General features: G+C 37.8%; 1 pseudogene across 1 annotated transcript; it reads left to right on the top strand.

The window, feature by feature from the left end:
• Window positions 1-3,464: 3,464 nt before the first annotated feature.
• LOC148153692 (glutamate dehydrogenase, mitochondrial pseudogene) lies at window positions 3,465-4,015 on the top strand (annotated as a pseudogene). The gene is made up of 3 exons (XR_015761535.1): window positions 3,465-3,624; window positions 3,717-3,854; window positions 3,944-4,015. The product of XR_015761535.1 is annotated as a glutamate dehydrogenase, mitochondrial pseudogene (transcript).
• The last annotated feature ends 4,662 nt before the right edge of the window (window positions 4,016-8,677 follow it).

Raw genomic sequence — 8,677 nt, forward strand, 5'->3', positions numbered from 1 at the left:
ACCTTCAAAAGGCTTTACTGTTATTTTATTATTTTACATTATTTGTTGTTTTAAACTCAAAATGCTGTAATGTGACCAGCAGCTTTCCAACCATCCCTCCTGATGCTCACCTGCTGCAATAAACCTTAGATTTAAATTGATGGATTAGACCCGCAGCTATCAGTTAGCATGCAAGGCTTCGCCTCTTTATCTCTCAAACCCAAACCAAACCCAAACCAGGTAGAGCTAAAACCCCCATGTTGCTGTCCAGTAGGTACCTCATATATGGGCTCCTCCTATCAGAGAAACACAAATGAGACACAAACAGCATAAAAAAGAAAAACAAATAAAACAAACAATGAGAACAACAAAACAACAACAACAAATTCTGGTCATTTCGCCCTTTCACCATTTTGAATGTTTGTCTTTTTGTTCGCAGAATTTCAGGTACAAAATGTTTCCATTGATTATTTCAAGTAATTTTCTATAATACTGTAAACTGGTAGATACTAGAAGATTTTCAAAAGATCCTAAAATGTTTGGTGAAACACAAACTGTTACAGTTTTTGTGTGTCCTCCTGATCTTTCCTAATTCAGAAAGGTGTCCCTCAGGGGTCCATATTTGGCTCCTTTTTTATTTATTATTTAAGTAAACTGTATTAAAATGTAGCAGACACAAGTTTCACTTTTATGTGGATTTTGTAAACTTCTGCTTCATCTTTTGCCTTTGATTAGGCAAATATCTGCCTACAAATATTTTTGGATTTTTCTAAAAAGAAGTGTAGTTTGTAACTTCAGAAACAAACTTTCTTCGTGTGAGAAAAAGATTTATAAATCTTTAATCAACAAATGACTACAGTTACAGTTTAAACACCTAATTCGTGGTTGAAAATATTAGGCTCAGTGTATCTGCAGGAATATGATTCGTAAATAATTCTGGGTTTAGTTCTTATTTTTGGAGCTTATAAAGCTCTAATCTTGCTATTAATCCAATTAATCCATATTTCAACTTGTGTTTTCAAAGTGGAACGATTATGTTGCTGTTTTGGCCAATAAGACATTTTAGATCTTATTGAGATTATTCTGGGTAAAATAAAGAATAAATAAAATCCTCTACTTATAGTATATTTGGATTATTAAAATTCATTCAATTCATTTCAATAGTTCAGAACCAAATAAGCCTGATACTAAGTGGTTTAGTACATGAGTACGAAACATCTATGAATGTAGATGGGAAGAAATGGTAAAGGGGCGAATTGACCTGAAGTACAACAACAACAACAACAACAACAACGCACAAGACAGGAGACATTTATACCACAATAAAATAAAATAAAATAAAATAAAATAAAATAAAATAAAATAAAATTAAACAACTTCTTGCATTCAAGCTCAAAAGTCACAACAAGAGTTAAATGTGAGAACATTTAACGTCTGTCAGATAAGTTAACATAAAAGCCAGAGAAAGGGTGAACAGATGTCAGGAGTTCACAAGTTAAGTAAATAACTGCACAGATTTATATTCAGAAATGCAAAATTGCTCCTAAAATGCAATGTGTGGATTGTGCAATAATGAACATAAACAATAAATATAAAGGAATGGAGTCTGAATAAAGAAAAATCACTAGACCCTGATCCTCGTCTAATCACAATAATTATTACTGAAAAACATTTTTCATTTCAGTAATTAAGTTCCAAAAGTTTGTGTCCCTGCTGCAAAATTTTCCTTCCACTTAACTTTCCTTCAACGTGCTTGGATCCAGGCCTCTGTGAACAACCAGTTTTCTGAAATGTAACCTTTTCTGCCTCCAGTAACTCTCTACTGGACGACTGTAAAGTCAGTAACATTCAGCATAATTGTGCGGATCATAACTTAATATTTTGCATTACGAAGAACTTTTTGAATTGGTCTTATGTAATATTAATTACATTTTTGGACATAATAATTTAAATTACCCCGAATAAACACTTGAAATATATTGCACTTCTTGTAAAAATAACATCTGGGTTTCACCTTTTGAAGGGAAAAAAAAAATCCGTAAAGTTTTTATGTTTAAGATGGATTCAAATTTACAGTCGGAAAAAAATAAACTGCTATAAAATCTGGAGAAATTTAGATCAGAATAAGTCTTTCTTTAAAAATAAATAAAAAAATAAAAACTAAAAATTCAACACCACGTTTAGAAATCGATTTAAGTAGTTATGTAATAAACGACACATTTCCAGTGTCGCAGCGTTACAATGATGTAAATAGCTCCATCTAGTGGCTACAAACCAAACAGCAGTTAATATTGTTTCTTCAGTTTGATCCAGGCTGCTGTCGCCATAGACATCAATACGTATTAATGTCTATTTGAGGTAAAAACACCTTTTTCTGTAAATATGTTTGACCTAAAACTCCTCAAGTGGCATAACTTTAGATTCATCTGATTCAAGTTCATTAAAGGAATGCCAATGTTTTGGATTTTGGCAAATAAAACATTTATTTTCTTATTTAAAAAAGGAATTGAACTGTTTATTTTCATCTTTAAGTATATTTCCAATATAGCATAAAAATATTTAGTTGGTTAAATGGAAAATCTGCAGATTGTGTTAAATTTTTTTAATCTATTAATGGTCAGAATAATTGATTACTAAAATAAAAATGGTTGCAGCCTTAGTGTTTTGCAGCGTTGCAGCAAGTCGATGCATTCTGGCATCACTGATGCTTTAAGTGGGTGCAGGTTGCTTTGATAGGGGCCTTCATCTGCATGACTGGGTGTGGCGTCTCTCCTCTTCCTCATGACGAGTCGCCATACCGGTACCTTTGGCAGTGCAGGAATGTGCCAAGTGCTGCAGGAAAACGAGATCAGGATTTCTGTAAAGGAAGCATGAAGTGCTCTAAACCGTCCTCAGTGGTTGCATAACTGATCCAAAGCTGAGAAAAAGTAACATCTGGCTGAACAGCATCCAGAGAGGCTGGATGGACAACAAACGCCTCGTTCTGTTCCCAACAGAAGAAAAGGGCACAAAAGTTGTAATTTTATGAAAACAGTTGATTGAAAACCGATGACCAGCACACAATCTATTCAGAATGACTGAAATAGATTCTGGACGTTACGAGTCATTTGTTATCTGTTATCTGTGGCTCTTTGAATGGAGTTGAGCCGGATGATTGCTATGTTTGAAAATAAATTTATTGAAACACTTTTCACTGATATTCTAGCAGTTTGAAATGCACCTTTTTTATTAAGCTGGTGTTGTCAAATTATTTATGTTGTATCTGGAAGCTAAATTTAAAAAAAACATTTAAGTCTCAGTACTTAAAAGCACTGAGTGTTAATTGTATTAAGCAGTAGAAGAATGTGGAACCAACTTTGGCCACAAGAGGGCACCAAAGTATTTGAATTTAGTTAGACTGATTCAAGCTTCAGTGATGTGAACTTGTTTTCTGTAGAAGGGAATTGAATTTTTTTTAAAAATGTCTTACCTCTGTATCCATCAGCTATTTATTTATTTTCTCCTCAGGGTTTCGGTAATGTGGGTCTCCACTCCATGAGGTACCTGCACCGTTTCGGTGCCAAGTGTGTGGGCGTTGGAGAGATTGATGGAGCCATCTACAACCCAGACGGCATCAACCCAAAGCAGCTGGAGGATTACAAACTGGTGCCAGCACCGCCGCCTTATCTTCCTTTACATTAGATTTACGTTTTATTGTGAATAAACATTACAAAATATCTGTTCTCCCCTCCTTGCAGCAACACGGCACCATTGTGGGCTTCCCGGGAGCCAAGCCCTACGATGGGAACATCCTGGAGGCGGACTGCCACATCCTGATTCCTGCTGCTGGAGAAAAGCAGCTCACACGCAACAACGCCCGCAGGATCAAGGCGAAGGTGAACACTCGTTTCCACTAACAGAAGGTGGCTGATAGTTTATGTTTCCTTTTGAATTTACATTAAAGATGAACTTTTGTTTCTGTCAGATCATTGCTGAGGGAGCCAACGGACCCACCACTCCAGAGGCAGACAAGATCTTTCTGGAGAACTTCCGGTAGAGCGAATGGCGGGGTAGGACGCGTGTAGCTGAGCTCCCGCAACTATTAGATATAATTGTTATTTTAGGCACATTTTTGTTAGCTTTTTACTCCTTCTCGGTGTGTTTTTTGTTCACTCGTCTCAAGTCCTTGCTTTTTTTTCCTCAATTAAAATGCCTCCAAAAGTCAAACCGTCTGCACAGCAACAGAGGCCTGCTTCTCATGCTACATCCTCGCCTCGTGGTGACTCTCCTACCTACACGGATGAACTTGCTGACATTTCTCCTTCCTCGGCCTTTAAGTCTGAGCTGCTATCGGCTCTTCGGGTTGAAATGGCACTTATCTTCAAGACTGAACTCCAAGCAGCTCTCACTGAAAATTTGTCGAGTATAAAGGCTGAGCTCCTAGCAGTGAAGTCGGAATTGACTAGCAAAATTACAACTGTTCAGCTGGATGTGCGCGCCCTGAAGGACACCGTGGGCGAGTTGGAGACATCATGCTCTACGTGCGCCGACGATATCACTACTCTACAGGCTAAGGTGCAGCAGTTGTCCACGGATTTGAAAAAATTGGACAATAAATGTGATGACCTGGAGGCCAGATCTCGTCGCAACAATTTGCGTCTGATAGGCATTTCAGAGGATTTTTCCACCACATCTATAGCCATTTCCACTTTGCTTAAGGAGGCTTTTCAGCTGGAGAAGGAGCCCTTGGTGGACCGTGCCCATCGTACTCTCCAACCGAAGACGAAACCTGGAGAGCGACCTCGTCCTATAGTTGTTCGTATGCACTATCATTCGGACTGTGTGGACATTTTGCGCCGAGCTAGGACCCAACAGCGGATCACGGTTAGAGACATGCGCGTCTCTGTTTTCCCTGACCACACGCCGAGGACCGCCCGGGCCCGTGCTGCCTTCACTGAGGTCCGCCGTCAGCTTCGCGAGATCCCCGGGATCCGTTTCGGTCTGCTCTATCCAGCACGACTCCGGGTCACACACAATGGTATGGAGAAGGAGTTTAATTCACCAGATGAGGCCAGCGTCTTCATCAAGTCCCTCAAAGCATAAGAGAACTTTGCAAAGGTACACGGCTTTGATTAAGCAGCTACGTGTCACATTTACTGACTATTATTATTATTCTCTTTGCCTTACAGAGCTTATGTTCTCTTTTTGTAGTTTGTTATATTTTAGTCTCAACTAGATGTGCCATAATGACGAATATTGTTGAGCTTGCGGGAGCTCGGACTGCAGCTTTTCTGCTACTACGTTGCTAAAAACCGTAAGCATCCAATTTAGGGATCTGACTCCTTTTGGGGTCTGCACTGGGTTCCCCATCGTTTGGGGATGGGGTCGTTGTAAGTGCTGCGGGGGTGGGGTGTGGGGGGGGGAGTCGTTGTTCTATTTGTCAGGGTTCCCTTTTTTTTGGGTTTTTTTTTTTTTTTGTTCTTTTTTTTTGTTTTTTTGTGGTGGTGGGGGTCGGTACACCATACTCAGTTTTCCTGTCTCTACCGTTGCAATTGTCTTGAAACATGTCTACTAAAGATAACAATGTGATCATCCCACAAACGGGGTCTTCTGTGAGATTTTTGAGCTGGAACATCAAAGGTATGGGGAGCCCACTGAAGAGATCAAGGATTTTTGCCCATTTGAAACATCTTAAAGCTGACCTAGTGTTTTTACAGGAAACCCATATGCGCACCAAAGATCAGGTCAGACTAAAATGTCCCTGGGTTTCTGATGTATTTCATTCAAATTTCAACTCTAAAGCCAGGGGGGTTGCTATTTTAGTTAGCAAATCAATTCAGTTTTCAGCTTCTAAAATTATTTCGGATAAAAATGGCAGATACTTAATTGTTATTGGTAAATTATTATTTATCAATTATTGTATTTATTGTTTGCTCTGGCTATAGAGCCTCTCTCAGTCTTTTTAAGGTCCTCTAACACTTTCACCGGAATTTCCCGATTAGGTACAGAATTCAAACTATCTCTTTATGCTGACAATTTATTGCTGTACGTTTCAAACCCTAGTCTTTCCATCTCGTCAATTTTATCTGCTTTTCGAAGATTTGGATCTTTTTCTGGTTACAGAGTAAATATTGCTAAAAGTGAATGCTATCCTATCAACGCGGCTGCATTAAAGCTTTCACACTCTGACATTCCGTTTAAGTTGAGCTGCTCTGGTTTTAAGTACCTGGGTGTCAGTGTAACAAGATCATTAAGCTCTCTTTTCGCTGCTAACTTTTTGCCTTTAATTTCTAAAATTAAATTGGACCTCCAAAGATGGAATAGTTTACCTCTTTCACTCATAGGTAGAATCAATGCAATTAAAATGAATGTTTTACCTAAATTCTTATTTTTGTTCAATAGTCTTCCACTGTTTCTGCCGAAACATTTCTTTAAAATGTTGGATCAGGTTATCTCTGGCTTCCTATGGTGTGGTAAATCACCCAGAATCCGCAAATCCACTCTTCATAGATGCAAATTCAGCGGTGGTTTGTCACTTCCAAACTTCCAGCTGTATTATTGGGCGGCCCATATCCACAAAATTTCATTTTGGTTTGGATCCCTGAACTTCCCATGGTGCAAGTTGGAAGCACAATCATGCTCCCAATCCTCACTAATTGCTCTTCTCACTTCCCCCATTACATCCAACCCCTCTGGCTTTACGAACAATCCAGTAGTTCGCTCTGTCTTAAAAGTTTGGTGCCAGTTTAGGAGGCATTTCAAACTCTACTCGGCATCTACACTAGCTCCTTTAATGAGGAACCACTTGTTTCAACCAGCACTCACAGATCCTGCCTTTTTGTTATGGGCTAATAAAGGGCTGTCATGTTTTAAGGATTTTTACAAAGGAGGTATTTTTCGCAGCTTTACAGACCTTGCATCAGAATTTCATCTTCCCCCTTCTCATTTATTCCGGTACTTTCAAATTAGACACTGTGCCAGGGCTCTGTTTCCCGGTTTTCCTGCTAGGCCACCAAACCTGTTCTGGGAGTTGTTTCTGAGTTGGGATCCTCTCCAAAGGTCATATATCTCTAAAGTTTACAATCAACTTCTGTCTTTTAATTCTTCACCCATTACTAAGATTAAGGCTGCTTGGGAACTCGAACTTGGTCTAAATTTGGGAGAGGATTGGTGGAATAATGCTCTTAAGAAAATTCATTCAAGCTCAATCTGTGCTCGACTTTCTCTTATACAGTTTAAAGTTCTCTTCAGAGTTCATCTCTCTAAAAATCGATTGTTGCAATTTTTCTCTGTTTCTGACATTTGTGAGAAATGTCGTGCGCCTACCTGTAATTTAACTCATATGTTTTATTCCTGTTCATCACTTCATAGTTTTTGGCAGACCTACTTTGTTACAATGTCAAAGATACTCTCAGTGGTTATTAAACCTTCTCCCCATGTTGCCATATTTGGGCTTCCAGTTAACTACAAACAGTTCACTTCCAATCAATTGGACGTCTTAGCATTTACTTCCTTATTGGCAAGACGCCGTCTTCTTTTCCACTGGAAACTAACTAAACCACCCTCTAGCAATCAGTGGCTAAAAGACACCATGTCTTTTCTAAAATTGGAGAGAATTAGATATTCAGTGAAAGGCAACTCTGCAAAATTTTATAACTTATGGCGCCCTTTCATGACATTTTTTCACTCTCTTCAGTCTCTTCCCTCAGATTGAGTGCTACACCCCATTCCACCCTCCCCCTCCCTCCCTTTTTTTTTTTTTTTTTTTCCCTCTGTTTTCATTATTTATTATTATAATTTTTTTTTTTTTTACTAGGTTTGTTCTTGTGTCTTGTTCACTTAAGAAAGAAAAATACTCATAGGAGGTAAATTGTATGCCTTTTGTCAGTTATGTACTGTTTACCTCTTCTACACCTGTATCCTGTTCGTTTCTATCGTTGCCACAAAGAAGGTGTGTATCACGGCATACTATGTTAAGAGTAAAAATTTTGCCTGTAATGTCTCCTTCCCTTCTAATAAAAATATTAATAAAAAAAAAAAAAAAAAAAAAATCTTTCTGGAGAACAACGTCATGGTTATTCCTGTGAGCAGGCTTCAAATTCACAGATATTTTATTTAAATTAAACACAAAAACTAATTTTTCCTTCATATATGAAGTCAAATTTAACTGGTTCATCACCTGTTGAGGTTTTACCCTGATGAGCTCATTCATGTTTCCCTGTTCAAATATTCAAACAAACCACAAACCGCTGCCTGCATCAGACATGAATTTATCTCGACTCAGATCAACTGTGATTTAGCTGAAAATAAAATGAAAAGACATAAAAACTTAAACGTTAAAGTAAAAACTCTGCATGAACTGAAAGTTCCCTGAAGGTGTTTTCTTTAAATGGAAAACTTAAATATGTCTTTTTGTCACTGGTTTACATAAACATATATTAACCCTGTTAATGTTGAGAGTTGCTGTGAAAGCAAAGATATTTAGACACAAATTTTTTTGTGCTCTGGATTTTGATTTCTTATTATTTATCTAAGAATATGCAGGATATTGAGCCCAAGAAATGTTTTTGTATTCACTTTAATTGCTTCTTTTTATTTCTTTAAAATGCATTTACATTGTTTTATAACAGCAGGTGACTTTTTCAAGTGTTTGTTTTATTTTTAATGCCAACTTTATTATTTATATATGCATATAAACAGAGACAAACTCATGAAGAAG

Source organism: Poecilia mexicana, unplaced genomic scaffold (genome assembly GCF_051168715.1).
Source record: "Poecilia mexicana isolate PSO_F unplaced genomic scaffold, ASM5116871v1 scaffold_19, whole genome shotgun sequence".
Lineage (NCBI taxonomy): Eukaryota > Metazoa > Chordata > Actinopteri > Cyprinodontiformes > Poeciliidae > Poecilia > Poecilia mexicana.